The following is a 23,519-nucleotide window of genomic DNA, read 5'->3' on the forward strand; positions in this document are numbered from 1 at the left end:
ATTTTAAATACACTGTCACAACATACTTTTCACAGAGACTCAAAAGGTACTTTAATACCAGGGGTTTAGTCTGAAATACTTTCAGTGTGAAGCAGCTTAAATACAGCACTGTGAAAAATGCTACCAAAGTTCCTTGTTTTCTCCTCCTTGGCTCTCACATCAGAAATGCACTGAGGACTGTTTTTCTGAATGCAATGTTTTACCATTCTAATCTGTATTTTATGTACAAATTCAGCATTGAGTGCAAAACCCCAAAGGATCAAAACTGAAATTTCAGATAAAGGTTACGAGGCATGAAGAGAAGTACAGAATTTGCAGAAGAATTAATGAAACATGAAAACCTATGAGGACCCATAAGGGCAGGATAATCACGGTAAAGATACAATTTAGAGGAATGAAATACCTACCTGCATAGATTTCATTATTTTGGCTTGTTTTCTGTATATTTTTAAATACCTCTGATGCTGTCTAGACTAGCACATCTTGGAATTTACTGTTTAAGAACTAGGTATCAGTTTTAAATGCTGTAAACACATCTTCATGGACAACAAGGGCAGAGAATACACTCTCTGCATGTTAGTCAAAGGGAAATAGCTACATATATTCAGTACTGAAGGCTCTATCAGTCTGTGTAACCCAAGACTTGAACAAGAAAAATTCGCAATTGCTTATTTTTAGCACTTGTTTACTTTGTGCTATTTAACATGTTATTGTTTTGCTTTTGTACTCTAAAAGAAACTTAATTCCAATTTGAAACTTTTCATAAATTTAACTATTCTGTTCCATCTGAAAGCCCTACAGACATTATACCACACCAGGCAGCCAGATGTGCCAAGGTACAATCTGTATGGAAATTCAACAAACAAAAATGCTGAGATAGACTGGTTACATTAGCCATTTGTTTATACTGAGACCCCCTGTAATATTACAGAGAAGCATAGTGTAAGAACTGGAGCAGAATGGATTTGTGTATAATATTAGTACCCAACATGTGGCAGTTTACTCTCCCTGCATAAGCAATTTCCATTTTTGCTCTCTCAGGCACACCATGCTATTTGTGTCATGAATCAAATTATATTGCTATTCTCAATTACTAAGATGTAGGACAGTATTTTGCACCAAACCAATCTCCTTCAAATTTCTTCACTTCCTCTGGGAATTATGTTGGACATTATCCCTAACGCAGAACTACTCAGTAAGCAGAAAGAGAGAGCAGAGCTCATCTTAGAGACAAACACTCAAGAAAACTGAGCAACAGCAACATCAGCCTGCAGAGCTGATTACTGAAGGCTTGAGCTGTGGCTTTGATTTTTTTAATTTGCAAACATCTACTCTCCTTTTTAATTGCATCACAGAACTTGCATTCAAGGAAACAAGGAAACTGGCAGGAAAGAATTCATAATCTGAGCTCACAGTGTAAACGTCTTCTAATCCAATTCATGCTCCATCATAAGTCAAAGCTTCTCAGACTATCAACCACATAGAATGTACGTCAGGTGAAAATACTTAACATGCATAGGCAAGTGTAGAGGCTTCAGCTTCTGATAAAGAGAGGACCAGCTGATCTGAGCTTTCTGGGATTTCACATCTACTTGAAAAGCAAGAAAGCCAGACTCCTTTAACTCCACCTACATTATCTGTGTAGAAGTGTGCTCAGATGTGTTACAATTATTAACTAATGTGGGAGACATCTAGCATTCAATATAAAATACAAATTAATGTATTTAAACCACCAGTAAACAAGCAGCCATTACATTGTGTTTACAACTCTCCCTTAAAACCATGAACTGCAAACAGACCCCCTTTACAGACACCTGCTGGGTATGTTGTAATATTTCAGCTCACCATCTAAATTACATATTGGAAATCACCTGTTACAGTTCTGACAAAGCCACTGGTATTTTCTTAAGTAGTGGTATATGACAAAGCCATTGGTATTTTCTACATGGTTCCTATTTTACCTGCTACAGACTACATATGAAATCTAATCAGTAAAAAGAGAAAAATAATGGATGGAGTAAAGAACTATAAAGTTGGTCATAAAACTATATATATATGAGTATTATGATGGAGACACTTCTACTGTGAACACTTGGGATTACCACTTCATAAATTAAAACAATTCTATTGCTCAGACAACTCTAAAGAAATTCAAATCCCTATGTCTGGCTATTCTTTGCCTTCGAAACCATCTTCTATTACTACTAAACCAAAATTAATTCTAACACCTCATGAAATCCTGATCAGACAAGAAACAGAACCATATAATCATAGAATATGCTGAATTAGAAGGCACCCATCAGAATCACAGGGTCCAACTCCTGGCCCTTCACAGGACACCCCAAGAATCACACCATGCGCCTGAGAGTATTGTCCAAATGCTTGAACTCTGTCAGGCTTGGTGCTGTGACACAGGGGAGCCTGTTCCAGCAGGGCAGAGCACAGCGGGACAACCTCCTCCCTTGCCCAGCTGGTGATGCTGTGCCTGATCCCCCCCAGGGTGCAGCTGGCCCTCACAATCTACAATGGGTCCAGAGCTACATTAGCAATGTTGGTCCAACACACACAACTGCCTGGTCAACTTGGCAACTGCCAAGTTCAGTTTGTGTTCTTTTCAGAGGAGAAAGTCAATACATTTTCCCATTATCTCATCAGCAGTTTCATTAAAAATTAATGGTTTTATTTATTTTTGAGGTCTCTTCTTCCAAATTGGTCTGGAACTAACCAGCAAGAATACTGCTTGAAGAACAAAAAAGGAAAGTAAGAAGCTTTACAATACCAAGTCTGGGAAGGGAAAAAAAAAAAAAGAGGTGGCTCCAAGCGGATTGATTTTACCCCCCTCCCCACAAAACCAATCAAACTGCAGTCCTATGACAGCGTACCAAAAACTCAGCAATCACTGAGTCTTATCTTGAGATGCCATCTGACACAACCATATCAATGGTCCCTGAAGTCAGCATCAGTGACACTGATGACATTTCTGACGTGTATTTATCCATGGTTACTTGGTCAGATTTGAGTGTTTCAATATTCTTACTGCCGGCAGTTTTCCCAAGCTCTCATCTGACTCTTCACCACTGCAGTGCAAGCTGGTTAATTATATCCAGTCCTGCCAAACCAAGAACAGCGCACCTGCTGCCTCTTTCTTCACTGCAAGTATTTTCAGTGCTGTGCGCACACCATCCCTTCTTTGGCCTAAACAATCCCCACTTAACAGTAGGGATTCCCTCTTCACTTAGTCTGTCCTCTAGGGACTTCCACTACCCTCCTTCGTGTGGTTTGCATACTATGTCTTACAGTTGAGGTTACAATGAATCTCAAAGGAAGCACAACATGGAATCCACCCAGACTCTCCCCACCGCAACTGAAACTAATAAATAAATAAATTTAGAGCAGGGACTTATCAGGAAACCTTCTACAAAGTGAAACAAAGTATTAAATTTAGAATTAAAAAACCTATCGCCAAATAAAAAAGTTGACTCAACTCATAGTAAGAGGATACCTTGGTAGCCCACTTTTATCAGAGGAAAAAAAAATTTAAAACATGTCAAAATAATCAATCATTAAAATAATCACAGTCTTTGAACAATTCTCTCTCAGGAAGTGAAATAAAAAATGTAAAAGTCAACAGAATAATAAAATCATATATTGATAAAATAAAAGCCTGTCTTTATAATTCTTTAAAAAAGGAAAAAAGAGTAACTCACTACAATTAGATTCATTCTAACATTTTTAACCTGCTTTTAATGGAAATCTCTTGATTTAGTGGTGACAAAGAATACTTTGTCTGTCAATCATCTGTCAATTCAGATAATAATAGCCAAGACAGAAAACAAAATACAAACCAGAAACCTAAATGCCAACCCCTTCCACTAAGATGTGCTAACAGATCAATTCTGACAGCCTAAATTGTACTTTATTGCAGTGAAAAGGTTATAAGTGAAATCAGCCTACTGTCTTGAAAATCTGTTTCTAATGGCTGAGCTTTCCTCTCCATAACCCATTATTTTCCATCATACAGCAGCAGTGGCACAACAGTGGTAACAATAGCTAGGATTCAAAATTATTTTAAGTATTTATTGAAAAATGTCAAGAAACAGTTCAAAACAGAAAAGGTCTGATTATCGCAAAGTTCTGTATTTCTCCTAAAGTAACTGAAACTACTCTCTTGAAGAGCTCATTCACTTTTAAAAACATTGTTTGTGCAAATAAAAATACTATTATTAGCTGCATGAGCTTTTTAGGAAAGATCATTACAACTGCAAAATGACAAGTGCTGAAACTAAGAACAGCCATCTAATGATTCTAATAATCTCCTTCAGTAATATTTTATTTAATTAATCATAACTCAAATCTCAGTGAGAAACAAAAAAGGAAGTAAAAAAGGAAAATGAAGTAATCATGGTCTGAAATTTCACTCATGAAGAACTATAAAAAAGTATTTTTTAACATCAAAACATTTACATGATGTTTTTAGAAACATAATTGAAATTCTATACTTCATATAGCATCAACTCTTTAAAGATCTATGGAGAATCCAAACACCAAATCACCAAAGCCATAAGCAAGAATGAACTTATAAACAATAAAATAATTATCTGTACATAAGCAGTTTTGTGGAGAGCCAATTATATATGTGAAGTATACATAATGTTTTTATACAAGTTGATATCATGCAAACAAAAATGCAGATATAATTAAAGCTACATTAAAGATTTAAGATATCCTGTCACTGATTTTCACTTATTGCTTACCAAAATGAAAACAAAGAGCCACTCAAGCTTTTAAGATTACAACCTGTGAATAACGTTACACTGTGAAAAAAACACCCTATGATTAAAGAGCCTGGAAGGTAGGCTCTTTTGCTAATCCACAAACAATAATTTTAAGCGATTAAACATTTATTTCTCACACTTAACTTTTTAGCCACTGGCCAATTTTTAATTTATTTTTTAAGAGTCTCAAAGATAATGGACTTTCTTAAAGCTTCACAAGCAATCCCAGTCCATTGTCCCAGTAGGTGAAGGGTGAGAAGTCCAGCAGCCACTGGTAGACCAATCCACACATGGCATGACCAGTCCCACTGCTCAGCAGGTCTTTGGCCTAACCCTATCCTCACCCTCTTCTCCTTCATGACCAACTTCCTGACTTTCTAAGGAGATGTGTAGTAAGGATATGGGGAGTGGGACAAGAAAGCAACAGACCAGTATAAGAACAGCAGACTTATGAAATCCTTATGAATCTTACAAAAATCAGGTTCCTTGTATCTTTAATTTCTTACGAAAATCAAAGCATGGGAGGAATCGCAGTCCCATGGCTGTCTTTACTGCATCACACAGATCCCCAATGCCACCCTCCCTTCATTTCACCAGTCCTGGCTTGGACCAGCCACAATTCCCTGATCCTCTCATGGAAGTCCTTCCCCATAGCAGCACTTTCCTGTCTATACTGTGCTAGCCATTCTTGTGTCAGTTTCCTAACTTCACTTGCACTCCTCTCCAAATATAAACCAACTGTATTGTGAAAGTCAGTAGTCCAGACAGCCTGCTGCTTTGAATTACGTATGATACTGAAAAAGCTTTACACTTCGAAACACCTGGAGCTGACACACTTCTATACCAGTGTGGCAGGGATCAGAAGGTGCCCCACCTTCTCCTGCCAGGTGCTGATGCCGGGGCAAAGGAGGAGGCAGGTAATGTGGTTACAAGTCAAACATGGGAAGGTATTTGGTTTGCCTGTTGAAACATTTTCAACGGCAGGTCTCTTTTATGAGATCCTATACAAATTTCCAAACATCATACTACCCAAAAGTTCAGCTCTTTCTCTGTGTACAGAATCCACCTACTTAGTAATCACTTCTTTAATAAATTATGTTCCTGTTTGGCTTTACTCCAGGACTGATTTTTTCTATATTTTGCAACCTGCCTACTGAAATTTTCTGAGTTCTGACAAGACCATAAAGTAAGGGCATGCTATGACAGAAAGAAAAAGACGAAACATAGAAGGAACTGTACAAGAGCACAACTGAAGTACAGAAATGCAGTAGTGTCAATTCACTGAGAGATCATTTTCCATCCACCTATTATCTCCCACAAGAAACTAAAAAGATAGCCAGAAGATAAGGCTGAATAGTGCTTCTTCCATCCCAAAAGCACATGCAGGATTTCATTGCTGGCTTTTGTATTAACCTATGCATTCTGTCCTGTGGACAAACCCCTGATGAATTCTGCACAAGGTAGTGTAGTGTCATGATTCTTAATAATGCCATAAACACTGCCTAAATTGTGTAGAAACTTAGAAATAAACAAAATAGTAATTAAAAGCTTTTGAAAGTTTCTGCATCATCTAAAGAAATACATCCATATTGTTAAAAAAAGACAATTTGAAACACTTCAGTCTTTTATGTGGAAAGTACTGTATGACTATGGTTTTAGAAAATTTTTTCACTCCATCTACATTCCCACAAATATGATTTGGATAAGAAAGATTTTTTTTTTTTTTTTTAAATTCCCCCAAGCTTAATAAGCCTGAAGGAAACCTTATGTTCTACATTAGAGGAGAACAACTTCTAACTGCTCACAGTAGAAAATACATTATTAACATAAAAATTGCCTTGACAGCTGCCCAGAGTCCAAATTTACCAGCTTCTGTGGTTTGCAGGGGGTTCTATTTGTGGTGGATTTTGGTTGGTTGGTTTTAATGTACGCCCAAATTTTTTTAGTTAAAAAGTAAAACAAATAAAAAAACCTAACTAAGCAAATTCCTACAGCAAGAACAGAATCAAAGCTACCAACAAGAGGAAAAAGGATAAAAGAGCAATAATGTCATTTTTCCTAAAAAAAATATTTTTATAAGAGTACTATTTAGCAAACAGTCTGCTTATTCAGCATGTCTGTTCTTTTACAGATTTCCTTGGGTGTATTTTTTTCCCCATCTACAAACAAGCTTACAAAATTTTTAAAGTTTCTTCATTTCTGACCTCAAAAAAAATTTGAAAAAATCATAAATCAACCACGCCATTCTGATGTTAGGACAGTGAAAGCATAAAAAGAATATGGTCTACATGCAGCTTACAAGGGGGAGAAAGAAGTTAACTTATGCAGATCTCTTTTTTGAGAGCAGCACAAAAAAAACAACAGCAACAAAACAAACAGAAAAAAAAACCCCAAAGAGCAGAAATGTGGAAACCTACATAGCAAAATTGCTTTCAAACAGAATATAGGCATATTCTCCCGAGGTGTCCACAACACCTCTGTGCCACCTCAGCTCAGTTTCCAAGTAAGCCTTTGACACTATAGTTACCAAACATATGGATTACACAGTAAGGAGGGACCTCCAGTTTATTCTAAATAAAAGTAACTCCACAAAATTGAATACAGTTTTGTGTTTATGGCAGGATTAGAGCAAAGCTACAGAGATTTAAATCAGATGCCACTGGATTGTTTTTTGCTCATTAAAAACATTGCTCTTTGTAGATTCCTGGAGCAGGCAAAAAATCATTGTTTGGGACTTGGCTAGTTTTGCTAGAAGCAGATTAGTCAGACTTGTTAAGTCAAAGACTCTCAGACATTTCTATTTTCTACTTTTAAGAATATCTAAGGATTTGCAATCCTGGGATCCCCAGGAAGAAAATCTCACTTAGGCAAGATATAGCTAAGCTCAGAAAATATGCTGTTCATAATACCTTTCACTATCACTAATTTCCACCTCAGAGATTTTGTATGTTGAGGCTCAAAAGCATAGTCTCAGCTGTTATCCAGGGCTTCCACAATGCCGTGCTCAGCTAGCCTATTCATTGCTCAGAAAAAGGCTTTACAGGGCTTTACTAGAAGCTATTCAAGAGCAAGTAGTTAGTGAAAATGTAAGCAGAAGCATGCAATGTAATAACTACTATCAAAATAAACAAAGTTCTACTTTAAATTAAAAAGGTCATCTCCCACACAGAGAGGATTATCAATTCATTACTTCTATCCTTACTCCCTCAACACTGAAGCAGCAATGTCACCTCCATTGCTTTTTTTTGTTGCTCTCCACAGAAAGGAAACAAAGAAAAGGTGTTTTTTGGGTATTTGTACCATTTTTCAAATAATACACATTCAAGTTAGACCTTTGCACTGATGCCTTGGGTTTTAACTTTTATATTTTTCAAATCCTGTACCGCCTAGTGTGTAACTCTGAAGTTTCGTGTGGCCTGTTAACTACTGTTCTCTCATGCTGGTTAGACATAACAAATCCTCTCTAGGTTTGCTTTTCAAGGACACCTTTGTTGCCCCTGGCCCCAAAATGTGTAAACTAAAACCCTCTGAAGAGGAGGGGCAAACTTAGGGTAATTACATCATTAACTGAAGTTATAACTGGAGAATTAACCCTGATATGCAAATGAACCAAACTTATAAAAGTGTGAAGAACCTGTGACCCAGGGTTCATCTTGGGTGTAGCCTTTTGATTGCCCAGGGTGTACCTCTGAAGGCCCTTCAAATGCATACCTACTTTTATTCTCTTATTCTTGTCTAGCCTCTGTTTTTAGGTAGCCACTTCAAGGCATCAGCACAAGCTTTAGTGAATTTCACTGGAAGTCACGGAGGACTGTGAAATCACTTAACAATAAGCTCCAGGCAACAGGCAGAAGTTGTTTAATTACACATTGCGTATTTATTGAAAATATAAAGCAAACATTATTAGTAGGCTGGCTGAAGTCACAAACTCAGCACTTGAGCTGCCCAAACATTTCATCAGTCTCTCAGTGACTTCTGATCTGCGTTACATATGCAGCAACGACATCAGCAACTTACTATCAAATTTAGAACCAAAACCAAAAGTTGACAGTTCCTGACAGATTTTCTGGTGCGCCTTCAAATTCCTCACACAGCACAGCAAAAGTAGAGCAGTTGTAAAGCACAGCTGGCAGGCAGGCCACCAGAACAGCAGGTAACTTCTCTGTTTCACTGAACAGGTTTCCACATCAGAAACCAACGCTGCAGCAGGTCTTTTGGGGCACCCCATCAGAGCCAGCAACCCACACCGGCATATGGCTATGGTGACCACACGACTTTCTGCATGCTACTTCACTCTTGTTCCAGTTTTAAAGATCTGGAAAAATAAATTATTTTGTCTGCCAAATAAATGGATTTCATGCAGCTTTCAAAAGCAGGAAAAAGATCTTAAAAAAGATAAATTGAATCAGGAACTGCTGTATACATGTTATAAAGGTGCTTTACTGAGTTTTCAGCTCTGACTCAACACCCTCTTTGTCGGAAAAGCTGAGGAGTAAGGTAAGAAGAAACAAAATATACAACCTGTTAGACTGCTCAATACTTGCAAGCAAAATACATCTAAGGAATCAGCTAATTCAGTGACACGTCATACAGTGATTTCTTCAACTCTGAGGACTGAAGCCACACCACCAGTGCAGTCACACCATGTGCAATCAAAACTTCAGCACTCACTCAATGGGGACAGACTTGATGCCTGATTATTGCCTTTTGGTCTGCTGCAAGTTGTTGTGCAACAGGCAGCACACTGCCTGCTTTGTATGCTCAGGGTATTGCAGTGATGGGTAATGCGTAAAAGGAAAGTCAGGATGATTACAGAAACAGCAATAGTCTACAGAAATAATGTTAGTAATTCTACTACTACTAACAAGCATTTGCTAGAATGTCAGATTTTATGAGCATTGGAAAAAATATCTGGAGAGAAGTGACAATAAGAATCCTCAGGGCTACAGTGGCACTGCTTGAACCTCCTGTGGGGAAGCAAGGAGAAATGTTCTGAAATAGCTCAAGGCATCTTGCAACCAAAATATCTACTTCATCTTTTCATAAAAACCAAACACATAGCACCTTCTTTTGATAGTTAGCTGTGGCAGTCAAAGATACTTCAGCTGGAAATGACATTCTTCTTGGAAAGAAAATCTAATAATCAGGAACTAAAAGAGTTTTTTTTCAACTATATTAACTCCCAAATCCCATTAAGAATTTTCCAAACCTATTCCCTAGCAATGTTTCTGCTAATTCATCATTACTATTACTGTTTCCCACAACATTTACAATTATTTTTTCCAACACTTTTAACTCTGAAATATCCACCTATGTTTTACCACTTTCAAAAAAATTAACTAACCCTCTTCCCATGATGGCCATTATTCAATTGAGGGTATTTGCCCAATTTTACTATTTTTGTCTGATCTCTTTTTACCCAGCATTTGATCGCACTGCTTCTGCCACTCACTGTGAATCTCTCTGGTCCTTACACGTGAAAACTGATTTTTCTACAGATTTTACCTTTCCAGTATTTTTGAAGAAGTAAAGGCAAGTAGCACAAATTGTGGTAGCAATGCTTGAAATTATATCAAAGACAGACCTATTGGTACAGGGCATCCCTTGCTAAACGCATTCCAATCAACTGCAGAGGAATATAAAAAATTGCTACAAAGCATGACCATAAGCAATTACACTACAATCACATGATCTTCCTTTTCAAGACCAAACAGATAAGGTACATTCCCACCTTTCACTGTATGCTACTCAAACTTGAAATATCAGCCTAAAGAAGTTGACCACTGAATCACAGAATGTTGCTTCAAGGACAAAACTAAATTTCAAAATAATTTACTACATCATCAAATTGTTATTCTCATGGAAGAAAACAACATCAGAAAACTACATCTGGTGACAAACAAAACAAGAAAAGAAAAGCTGCTTAAATCAGTTTCAAGGATAAATTCATCCTGGATTATGAAAAGCAAAACTATGTGAAAATCCCTCTGAGAGAGATTGTTCAAGCTGAGGATTTCTCCCTACAGTATTGCTGAAGCCCTTGTACCACTGAGTATTCATTTCTCCGAAAATGTATCTTCCCTCACTCCCTGGGAGACTATTTCACAGTCTGATAGACATCAGTGTTGAGATGCTTTTTCCAATGCTTGGTACTTTCTCTGTCTCATCATATCAATCACAGTTAAATCCTCCTTACCATACATAGCTTTGTTTCCTACTGTTTCTACCAGGGCTTTTTTTTGGTTACAAGGTAAGATTATTCCTCTTTATTAACAAAAGGGGTATAACATTTTGCTCCTCTCCAATTATTAAGCATCACTCCTGCCCTATGAACGTTGTTTTATTTGTATAAGACAACCAACCTAAGCTGGAAAATGCACACAGCTTAGGCAGAGATCAAAAGTTTGTAAGTGCATTTAAAGCAAAGAGCTTCAGCAGCAAGTCATGCTTCAACACTGGAAACCTGCTATCAAGATTCCAACATTACTCTTAAATCAGTTCCTGTACTCCTTGCTCCTGTACTTACTTTTCTTCAATAGGTAAAAAATTTGCAGAGTGAAACCTTCTCCTCACAAGAAACATTAAAAACTTTGGACTTCTGTCATGCCTCAAATGTAAAGAGCTGAACAAAAAAAAAAAGGAAAGAAAAAGCTTTTTTAATTTAGAAACAAAGTGCCATTTTCACAGGGTAGACAAATTACCCAATTTCTGCCCAAAATTAATGTAGTTCTTTCTTTGACAGCGTAAGGTTTACCAGGTAAAATGGAGAAAGAATCCAGGAATGCATTTGTTCCTAATTAATTGAAGAAACCATACAAACCTTCACCTAAAGCAGTGTACAATCACAGCACAAACAACAGCCTCGCTTCCTTTGCTAACCAGACACTACAGAAGTGTCATGCACTTGATTTGCAGACAGTAACAAGAGAAACTGTGTCCATGCCAGGCACAATGAGGTTCTCTCTTCCTGTAATTCACTGAGCACCTTTATTAGCAAGGCAGAAGAAAAACAAGTGCCATCTTATTCACGTACACACAGATAGCATCCCAACAATTTATTTAGCGTTAATAAAAAGCGCCAAATGTAAAATTGAGATAAATTTCTTTCTTTGACCATAAATTCACATGGCCACAGAAAAAGGAAATACTTTCCCTGAGCTGGAAATATCAGAGCTATGCATAATGGTCACCACCCACTGCCAACTCTTCAGTGTTACATGACAAAGATTTATTTAGATGCTCTGGGCCAGTGGCTCCAAACTGTGGACTGTAAAGCTGTTTCCACATTCAGAATGGTTGAACATCTGCCAATTTTTAAGCTCTAAGGTACTTCCACTAACCCCATCTATGACTGTCCAATAATTTTCAAGAGCTAAAGGTGGTGTTCTTTTCTGAGGAATATGTTTTTAGATTAACCGCAGTTCTCTACCCAAACTTTCAGCACAGGTTCACCAGATTCTTTGCAAAAACTTTTCTTTAACCTTGATCCCTTGCATATAAAAATCCATCCATATATTACATCATTGTTTTTTCTTGGGAAATACATCACATATACTGTGAAGTCAGGAACAGGGCTACATTTAGAGCCAGAAGAATTAGTCTCTTCAGGACAAAGAAGAACAAACAGGAAACATTATGACATTACTTACAAACCAGATACAGATGGGAGAGAAGAGAAAAAGGAAGAGTACTAAATCTCCATCACATACAATTCAAAGGCATGTAAAATACAAAGTACCCACAGCAAAACTATACACATAAACAATACACACCAGATGCAAAATAAAATATGTACATGAGATTACATTCCACAAGGACCTTGCCACAAGCACCATGCAGACTGAGCTGAAGGGTTACAATGCTATGCCTTAGGAGGAGGAATTCAATTTTCACATGCTACGCTTAGGGACAGGAAAAATAAAATTATAACTAGCATAGAAAAAGGTTTCCTCTGAGGTACCTGGGGCTGAGACTAAAGAATCTGCGATCATAATATAATCCTGGAAACAAAAAAAGGAAGGCACTGCTACCACCCTGAGTCCCCAGGTTAAAACTTGCAACAATACTGCCACCATCTCATAAAATGCATATTGAAATTGGTGTATTTTCACTCCATGTTTGCTTTTGACACTTAAATGCCTCCTGAAAACTGACAGTTCCCAGTGCTAACTTGGTAGTCTGTAACCATCAGCAAGAGCAGACTTGGGAGCCATTACAAGAGAATTCAGAAACTACAGCCTGTGGGGAAAGCCTATCACAGCTGATGAGCAACAGAACAAAAGCCTAGACTTCTAAGCTTTGGTCTCTTCTCAGCAGAAAATAGTTTCCAGATTTACACCCCTGAAGCTTAATACGTTGATCCGTACATCTCTTTAGGCAGGACTGCAGCCAGAAGATTTGCCCTTTAGATAATGAAAGCATGGCAGACCTTTTGGGAGATTCCTTGCTCTTGGTAAAAAAAGTGCCTATTTAATGAACATTGTTTTAAAACAGCTGTGGTCATTGGATCTCCAAGTGTCTTCAAAAGATTCATTTAATAAACAAGTGTGCAAGAATAAACAGACTTCAGAAATTACAGCAATCTGAATATGTGATTCCGGCACAACAGCAGGTGCTTTTTACATTGTATGCTAAGTCTCTGTTACATATTTGGCATTGCCTTGGTTACAGCAAGTAACAAATAACGCACTAACAGGCTGTGTCATCAAAATGCACCAGATGGATGCTCCAGTTACACAAATTTCTTCCCTTCCCCACTCCTCTCCTCCAAATAGGATGCAACTTTTAAAGAGCAGTGACAGGCACCAACATGGAAAACCTATGCTGATAATCACTTTCCTGCCAAAGTGCAATCACCGCACCAATTACTTTAGCCAAAAATAATGCTAAAATTTGGACTTGATCTTGAAAGCCATATTGCCTCAGTGCCTTAAAGCTTCAGGAAGTTTGACCAGGTGAACATGGAACTGTGCACAACTGAAAGTCTCAGTCAAGTCTGATTTTTTTTTTTCCTAAATAATCTGCTTCTGTCACGAACCTCATGCAAGCTCCCTGGACATTGCCATTAAAGGTGACTGATATTTTTTGCACTTTCAACATCCCAATTTGTCTTCTTAGAGAAAAAAAAAAAAATCAGCTAGACTCCTCTGTTTCCCGTATTTTCCCCACTATGAACTCATACTTCCGGTTGACTGATGTCTGAGCAGACCAGACATAAGAACAGGGCAAGGCCCCTTCCCCATTGGGTGGCACCAGTGGAAAACAGGTGGGTTTCCCATGAGGCTGCAGAACAGACTGCTACTTCACACTGAACAGCTTTTCTCTGCAAGCACAGTCCTCCGTCCTAAAACCCACTGGCATTTCAGCCAGGTCTTACATGCTGTTCAAACTAAATACAAATAATTACAGGGGACTTCACAGCACAACATCTCAAATATTTCAGAGATGCGATGGCTTTGCATTGGCAACAATGTCTCCCCATCTGAGCATGAATCCCCACAGGTGGCAGGTGAAGACCAACAAAACCTACGCAAAGGCTTCACTGGGTGAGTTTTATGCGGATTATACCCACTGTTCAGTACCTCACTACATCTGAAAAGTCAACACAAAAAAGAAGGCCACCAAGGTTTGTACACTACTACATCATAGTAATTGTGTGAGATATTGCAAAAAGCCATGAAGCCATGGGATTCCTGTCATACATTGGACAGAGGGGAAGTCTTCAACAGGCAGAGTAAATAAAGTGACTGTGGATTTGCACCTAGTTGGAGGAGGTCAGTCTCCTGATTTTTTGATACACTAAGCATAATAACAGAGACACAGAATATTATAAAAACAGAAGAGCAGGGGGTTTTTGTGTACTGTCCTTCAGTCTTTACAGTTCATATGATTATTAAACCTTCAGACTGATTTCGGAATCATTTTAACTGACTAAAAAAAATATGATCCTCTTCCTTCCATCACAAGAAACTCTCAATTAATCAATCCCACCCTGTGAATCCCTTGCTGGTAATCTCACCCTCTGGTTTCAGGTGTAGGACACCTACAAAAGTATAATACATAACCCTTAGTGTTTCTAATGACCAGTGGCCCTAAAATGATTGTTTTACACACTGCTGTTTGAAAACACAAGGCTTTTGGGCAGGCAGCTAAAAACCTTTCTTTTAAATACAAATGAAGACGTTCCCTTTCTTAATGTAAAAAAGGAATTCTTACCTTATTGTTGTTTGTGCTATTCTGTTATCCAGACCATACCCAGTGTACATATATGAACTTGCACTACAGTGCCTGTGGATGCCACTGCTTACAAGAGCATAACACAGACCTTAATATTGAAGATCAAAATTGAGTTGTGAACTGCCCAGGTTTCAACAGTTATATACTGGAAGGAAAAAAAAACCAAAACATTTCATCCTCTGGTTATTATCTTCATGGATTAAGAGGCTGAAGAAAAGGTATCTTGAATAAAATATGAATTTACACACCAGAACTGTGACATGCAAAAACTGTCTTTGTTCCATGCACAAAAAGGTTGTTCACAAAAGGTTGCTCACTCCACTTTTAGGTTGTTCACTCCACTTTGAATTCCTAGAGAATTACCAAAGGTCAATCAGTTTTGAAGTAGGGAACTTTCTACCTTTCTGAAAGTTGACTGTATGAATGTTAACTGTATACAAGCTGCAATTTTTAGTATTTACTTTTCATGCAACTATATTTCCATGCTGACATTCAGCTCAAACTGCTTCTACTGGCCATCAGGGGGCAATTTATCCTGAGGGGGGCCTGACAGAGAATCAGATCTCCTTTAGCAAATGTACTGTTGTTCTTGGTCAATGACAGCTCACAACAGGACCCCAGTGACACAGGCACTCTCATAACTAGAGCAATGGAAGACATCAGCTGACGCTCCATGTCACCTGTGACAATCAGTACTACCCAAAGAGTCACCCGATACATTACTGAGACCACTTTTTATCTAAAAAAACAATTATACAGGCAGCTTATACACATCTTAATCAATATATTCTTCTCTTTCCAGGTTACTTATTTGACTTTCTTTGAGACAAAAGTTTTGTTCAAGAGGCTGGGTTATCTTGACTTCAAACCCAGATATAACCAAGTCAGCAGCTAATGAGAAATACTAGTGCTTTTTTTTTTTAATAACGTAGCTTTATTTTAATCCAAAATATGTTTGATGTATTGTAGATCGAAGCAGTAAGTCTGTGTAGCTCTTAAAACAGAAATGCATTTCATGTAGCTTTTAAATTTGCATTTAAAAGCAGCTTGACCTAAGCTGAAATAAAGACATTCAGTCCTTACAGTTTACCCAGCTGAAGAAATAGAAAGGTATGTGGGGATGTGTGGAGTCCAAACTCAACTTTAACTGCTACTTAAACTGCTGATTCCAAAATCAGTGTGGGCAAAGGGTGCCACACCAAAAATACAATGCATTGAAACTGCCTGGCTTGGACAAGACTTTAAACTAGGGCTAAGCAGTCAGGTTAAGTGTCATGAGGCTGTAGTTGAAAGTCTAAAGCCTGGATGTTAAAGCTAATGCAGAGCCAGTATTATGAAGTACACTGTCCCCTTGGGCTGATGCCCATCTCCTCGCCAAGAAGGCATCGAGCTCAAACATCTCCTTCTCATGTGCCTTGCAGCCCTAGCATGATCCTACGCAGAAAGATTTTGAGGACTTTGAGATTTTCTCATTGTTACTAAATGAAATTAAGATGCCAAAATCTGAATGAGTTGTGGCAATCTCATAAGTGGATTACATTAATCATTTATCAGCAAGGAATGATAATTGTTAAGCAAGAGCAGAAGCCTGAGTTCATCCTTATTTATCACTCTGAGACAAAATGTATAATAGCTGTGAATATCAGAAATACACACCAAGTTCGTGGAAAGGTTATGTAAAATGGCCACTATAAATACAATGGAATTAGAAAGCTAGAGGCTGCTTTTGCACTGACTCTTACTTAATACACATTTCTGTCAGCTCACCACAGCATTACTGGGAAAGATTTTCTCATTAAGTTAAATGCGACTGCATTGCACATAGATACTGGGAATGCTGCTTAATAAATTTTCCATTTCTTAAACACAGTGCTCTAATTTTGAAACTGCTGCAAAATAATTTAACACCAAGAAAACAGTTTTCTAAACTTCTGGGCAAAAATCTCCTCCATCTTGACCATCTTAAAAATTCAATTAAAAAAAATAAATTTCATGTCACTGAATTGGCTAATACAGCAAATGCACCTGTATTTCAGTCCTTTCCTAGGGGAAATGGCAGTGGTAAGAAGGACTTAAAAACAGCACCCATAAGGAGGAGATCCCTGTTTCCCTCACATGGTACATGTCCTTCACCCCAACACTCCCATCGCCCCAAATGCCAGCAGCAAAGCAAGCAGCTTTCTGCAGGGCAGCTTGTCCAGCAGGGTATGAGGAGGACAGGTTGGAGGAAGGTCTCTCTCCAGCAGTCATATGCCACCCCATCACACCAGGACTGTAACAAAACCGGCTGCATGAGCTGGTGTTTGACACCATGAGAGGCAGAGCACTCCACCTTCAGAGCTTCCTGCCTTGGTTAAGCCACGGCACGTGCAGCCCTTGTCTCAGTCACCTGATTTGAGCAGAGCTTAGATCAGATGGCATCCAGGGATCCTTTCCAACTCAAATTACTCTGTGATCATAAAAAAGCTGGTGTAAGAAAGCCGTAAAGAAAAGAGAAGGAAAAAACCCTCAGCTCCCCACACACATCATACAAAAACACAGCAATTTCCTCTTCCAACACTGAAGGCAGTACCCGCCCTCCTAACACTTACCTGGGACCGCAACACATAAAAAACCCTACTGGTTTTGCCTGTTCCTTGCATTTGAAGAGTGTTAGTTTAAGCATTCTCCTGATGTTAGCCTGGGAAAGACCTGGAGCAAGAGCTTTTACCCTGTGGTTCTTCACCTGACTTTGGTGAGAGCTTTTTTAGTCTCAGTTGTTCTTTTAAAAATGTTTTTCCTAATTTAATTTTATTTAGTCTGAAGAGTTACATTTGAAACTTCCAAAGTACCAAGATTTCAAACATGATCAAAGTCCCATCAGAACAGACCCTACATAAACACATGGTAGCACTAAGACTGCTGGCAAGAACTTCAACTCATGGATCAGAATAAATAAATAAAATTTTAGAAATCCACAAATAAAACCTAAGCATATATCAGGAAAACTAAGTCACAGTAATGTATGTTTAAAATCTTCCATTATGTTCTTACTTTTTTCCTCCTCCCTGTTTTAAAAAAACCTTCCTTTTACCCAGACCACAAGCTCTTGTCCACCCAAGTTTTGAGAAAACACATTTATTAAAAAAATAAACCAAATCAGAATGACCACCACACAAAGAAGGATCAGAAAGCTATTGTCTTATGCACAGAAGTGAAAATTCTTGCAGATAATAAAACTATTTAACCAAATCAATATAGGGCATCCAACCTATAAATACTAGATATTGAACCTTAACCACATGCATAGAGAAAGGCATTTCTGACCCTGACATGCATCCCCAAAATTGAAAAAATAAAGCAAAAGTGAGTCAGCGTAGGGTAGTTGCTCAAATGATCTTTGCCAAGATGGCCACATTTTGTAGCCTCCATGGCTCTGCTGTTCTGGTGTTTTTCTGACCTGTGTTCATCTTTTGAAGTTCAAAGTTTGAAATTAAATGCAGCAGGCATATTCCTGATGCACAAAAGAGGTTTAGAAGAGTTTATTAGTTGAAAAAAAACCCTACCACTAAAAGGATTCAGCCTAAATTCCAGGGATGCTGCTCAGTTGTGACTAACTCTCAGACTTTTAATGAAGTCTCTACCTCCCTACACTCACATTTTTCTCAGATGGGTGACAAGGTTGTCATCTTCCTAAGAAAAGGAACATTTATGGACGTACTCATCAGAAAGAAAGACTCAAGTAATGCTTAATTGCTGGTTTGTGAGCAAGATTTGACAGACCAAACAGCCCGAAAACAGGCTGGACAAGATAGGGGGAAGGTATATGGCTAAAAAAAAAAAAAATTTAAACATTCTGAATTTTTGGTTTTAATTGGCTAAACATCAAAGAAGATCTCCTCCTTCTGCTAAGCAATGGGAAAAACAGAGGCCCCCCACGCAGTTTTTACCTCATGTAGACTAGATATTGTTTTAAATACTTCTAATACATTTATTTCAGTTTCCTTGATGATGTACAAAACACCACTGCTTATCCACTGCTTATCCACTGCTTATCCACTTACACGGGCACATGGGTGATGGAAACTTCTCCCAGTAAGTATTTGTAATTAGACAGAAATCATCACAGGACACACGATGGATCAGGTGAGATGTCACCTGCCTAGCAGCATCTCCGTAGAAACAGAACTCCCTAGAAACAGAATTGCACTTTCATTCCTCCTCTCATGTCAATATGGATGGTCTCTAGTGGAAACGGTTTAGTGTGGAAACACACGTTCTTACGGTTCTGGAGTATCTTCAGCTAAGTCCTCTGTCATCCACAGCTGTCATGTACCCACTGTACTGCTTCTGTATTTATTTCTTCAGAATTAGGACAGACATTGTCATCATGTGCCTGCATACGTGAAAGCACCAAATAAAGATGCTTCCCTAGGCCCCTCCAGTAAAGCAACAAACATGCAGCTTTTTAGAAGAACATCAATGCATGCAATGGAAACAGAGAAATACTGTCACACCACTCTTAGTAGCTGACTTATCAAAGCAATCATTACTGTGAAGCAAAACCAATCAATCTGTTTCTCAGAAACCTTTAACCCCTATGCAATATGCATTACTGGCAATCTATTAGAGATAAACGAGTAGAGGGTTGTTTGCTAGATCCCTCATTAAGCAGGAATCTTCACCTTCTAGGAAACCAGAAAAACACATTTAAAAATGCATTACTGGCACATCAAGGCTTCACTTAAGTCTATGGTAATAGGATCTTGTTCAAAGTTAAGCTTTAATTAATCAAGCTGCATTGCCTATGGACAACATATATTAAACTATCTGAAGCACCTCTAATATTTTTTAATTAGCTTTCTTTTGAGCTTAAGAGAAAAGGTCTGATTCTTCTAATTCATAATCTCATGTAAATCCAGAGCTGCTACGATCAATAACAAACAATTCATGTACCAAGGGAAAAAATGCTAAATTTGAAGTATCTAGGGCATGAGATGCAAGTGGAAAGTTTTAGCTCTCTGCTTGATTTTTCCTGCATTTTGTCTATTTGAAGACTTTGAAGTTTATATTATAATTCCTCTTTTGTTTTTTTAGCATGTTCATTAGTTTGGATACTAACCCTAAACTCACCTACGTGTGGCAACATGGTGTTTATTTTCCCAGACACCTTTTCTGGACTTACTATTAGTTTTTCCTGATTTTGCTTGCCATAAGCATTACCACACACTGACACAACCTAAAGCCAAGCAACAAAACCACTGCAAATGACTACCCACACTGGCCTGTTAAAAATACAAAACAAGCAGCTAAACAAGAGATTCCATTTCTTTTTACCCTCATTACTTTTCTGCTGGCTCTAGTGCTGATAAGCACTGGTTATAAAAGAATTGTTAACTACATTTCAAAGATGGACACAGTCCTCATACGGAAGGCTTTTTAAGTTTAAGAACATAAGCACTGAACATGACTTAAAATGGTATCAAAGAAGTCAGAAGCCAGCTCCTGGTCCAATTAAAATTCATTCAAATCTCATATGCAAAGAATTCAGGTTTCTCATTTCTGTTGCTACTTAGATAGATGACACAAACTTTAGCGTCAAAATTATTAGTCCTTTATTCAAAGTTACATTCCCATAGAGCAAACAAAACATTCAGATTAAGATGTTTGTATCTTCAAAAATCCACACCCAATCTCCCTGCCCCAAAATAATAAGGGCATGGCAGACTACAAGATTTTCACCTTTGGCATCCACGATGCCACCACATCCAGCATCACAAAATCTCTTCTAAAGCACTAGCTCCTATATTTTAAATACATAAAGGCAATTCAAACAAATCAAAACAAAACACCAGAATGCAATTATACCCTTTCAACAAATAAGAAATTGCAAAGTTATCATCAACAAAGGATTGAGAATTAAATTAACAACTCAGGAAATTGTGAAAAGGATTTTCTATTAAGTAACCAAAAAGGGCTATACTAAAAGCTTTGGCATGTCTCCCTCTTAACACACCAAAACTACGTTTTCTATCTACCTAGATGTACCAATCACCTCCCCAGCATTCTTTTTTTTGTAACTGAAGAGCTAATCTGTAAGTACTTTTATTTTGATAGCCTTCCAATAGGCTGGCCATGCTTCTGTTAAAAGACAGCAGAGTAGCCAGAAAGTTTGCTACTTCAAGTAAAGATAATGCACTAATGGAGGATAGAAGTATCATTTTAAGCTACAACTAGAAATGTCCAAGAAAACTTAGAACAATGAATTACATGATTTACAGTGCACAGCCAACCTTGAACCACCACTACTTTGTAGAAATCAGTTTGGCCTAAAAGCTCATTGGTATCTCAATCTCAGATCACATTTTCCAAGGAAGGCAAGCCATCTTTCACTAAGGCTTACATTTCACTCACCGAATATCCACAACATTCATCGAAGTTGCATTACAACACTAAAAGTTCTGCTTTTGCAGTTTCTTGTGATCTTCCATTGTTATTCACTGGACACTTAATTTTTCTGTACAAATAGGCACAAATGCACAGAATTCAACAGTAACTGCTCCTGCCTCCTGAGCAGTGCTTCTGGACACCCTATCCTGCCCCTTCCCCCACAGCATGAGAATCAAAGGTAAATACGCACCTCACTTTTGGTTTGGCAGCACATACAGAATAAACACATTCTATGTCACCATCACCTCTTGGGAAGAGCAGGCATCACGTGCTTGCTCCCAGCAAGGGCTGCAAAGGCAGGTGCAGCTGGTCCAGATTTAACAGCAATGCAGCAGAACCTAGAGTACTATGACTGGAATATTTTGCAGGGCAAGTTGGTTGGGACCCCACAGGTCACAGCTGCAGAGCAGACACAAAACTGTAGTCAACCTGGGTGTACTCTTATCAGCTAGTGTAACATGACGCATGTCAAAGGCAAGAAAAACACTACATGGCTGATCTGCCCTACACCCACATTAGCTCACTCTTAATGTATGCAGAGTCAGGCAAACATCTCTGCCTTCTAGTTCCTCAGCAGCTACGAAAACAGCCAGATCTGCAATGCACTCTGTAAAGCAAACTGCAGTTCCACAGCCCAAAGAATCTACAACAGGGGAAAGCAAAAAGATGTAGTTTTTCATCCCAGACCCACAGCCCCATCTCTGTTAAAGAGCAGATTTATGATGGCAGTAAAACAAGTCTTGGTAGAATGCTCCTATTGACTCTGATCCTTACAGAAACCAGATGCAGTGTGTACAGCTGCACTGACCACGACTGTGATTCAGGCCATCATTGTTATCAAACGGCTTTTCCGAGGAAAAAAAAAACGACGAAGACGCCTTCCTTTCCCTGAAACCAGAAAGTGAGGGTAGCAGATGCCACCTTCCCCCCAGCCCAGGGGTGGAGAGCACGCTCCTCGGGGAGGATGGGGAGATCCAGGCCCCGCTGGGTTCCCTGCTGCAAACCGGGACGCGGCCGCAGATCCCGGCAGCATCTCCCGACGGAAGGGGCTGCTGTGACCGTCCTGCTGCGACGGCGACCACTCGATTGCCGGATGCGAAATCCCCACATCCTCCCCTTCTCCTTTCCACCATAGAAAAGGTGCGGATGCAAAAAAAAAAAAAAAAAACAACCACAAAAACCCACCAACTAAAAAAGAAAAACCAGCGAACCAGCGCACTGGGGTATGCACGGCTACACGCAGCATTATTTTACACACATCCCACCCACACTAAATAAAATAATGGAATAAATAAACGGAGGGAAAGCACGCAATGCCCCGTCGGAGGCTGGGATGGAGGCGGTCATGGCCGCGCTGGCGCCGCTCCCCGCAGCCCGGGGCAGGTGCAGAGCTGCCCCGCCGGCTCGGAGACGCGCGCACGACCACGTAGCCGGACAGGGGCCGCCGCAGCGCCCGCACCCCGCTGCCGGCAGGAGCCCCGGGCGGGACAGGGCCGGCATCCCGCGCCGGGCACCCTCTCCCCGGGCCCGCCGCCTCCCCGACCCCCGGCGCGGGCACAGCCGGACCCCGCTCCCGCTCCCGGCCGCGTCCTCTCCGCACCTGGTGCGGGTCCGCGCCGCCTCCTCAGCAGGCAGGGCGGCTCCGGTGGGGGCGGCGGTGCAGCGCAGGGCGGAAAGCCCGGCAGCCGGCCGCTCCTCCCGCGGCCACCATCTTCCTCCTCCTCCTGCCGCCGCCAGCACCGCCCGGGCCGGCCCCTCCCGCCGCACCGCCCTCACGCGTCAGCGCGCTCGCTGCCTCCCTCTCTCTCTCTGCCGCTGCCTCCCGGCGGGAGCGGAGCCCGACGGGCGTGGGCGGTGCCGCCCCGGTGCCCCGGAGGGGGGCGGGGGCGTCGTGGCTCGTCCGCCCCTGGGGGCTCCCGGCGCGGCGGGGCGCGGCCCTACGGGCGGGGCGGCCCGGGCCCTGGCCGGTCACACACCCGGGGCGCTCCGGAGCAGCTGTCGGTGCCTGGGCAGCTCGGAGAGACGGAGGCCCTGCAGGGCACCGACCTGTCCGTCTTGCCTTCCCTGGGCACGGGCCCC

The 23,519-nt window shown here is 40.0% G+C and overlaps 1 protein-coding gene across 2 annotated transcripts in view; it reads right to left on the bottom strand.

The window, feature by feature from the left end:
• APBA1 (amyloid beta precursor protein binding family A member 1) overlaps positions 1-23,186 on the bottom strand; it is an 88,960-nt gene extending 65,774 nt beyond the window's left edge. For both annotated transcript variants that reach the window (XM_069001295.1, XM_069001296.1), the window contains exon 1: positions 23,041-23,186. The gene's annotated coding sequence lies outside the window, so the exon portion shown is untranslated. The remainder of the gene's footprint in view (positions 1-23,040) is intronic.
• Between the last annotated feature and the right edge of the window lie 333 nt (positions 23,187-23,519).

This window comes from Aphelocoma coerulescens (genome assembly GCF_041296385.1).
Source record: "Aphelocoma coerulescens isolate FSJ_1873_10779 chromosome Z unlocalized genomic scaffold, UR_Acoe_1.0 ChrZ, whole genome shotgun sequence".
Classification (NCBI taxonomy): Eukaryota; Metazoa; Chordata; class Aves; order Passeriformes; family Corvidae; genus Aphelocoma; species Aphelocoma coerulescens.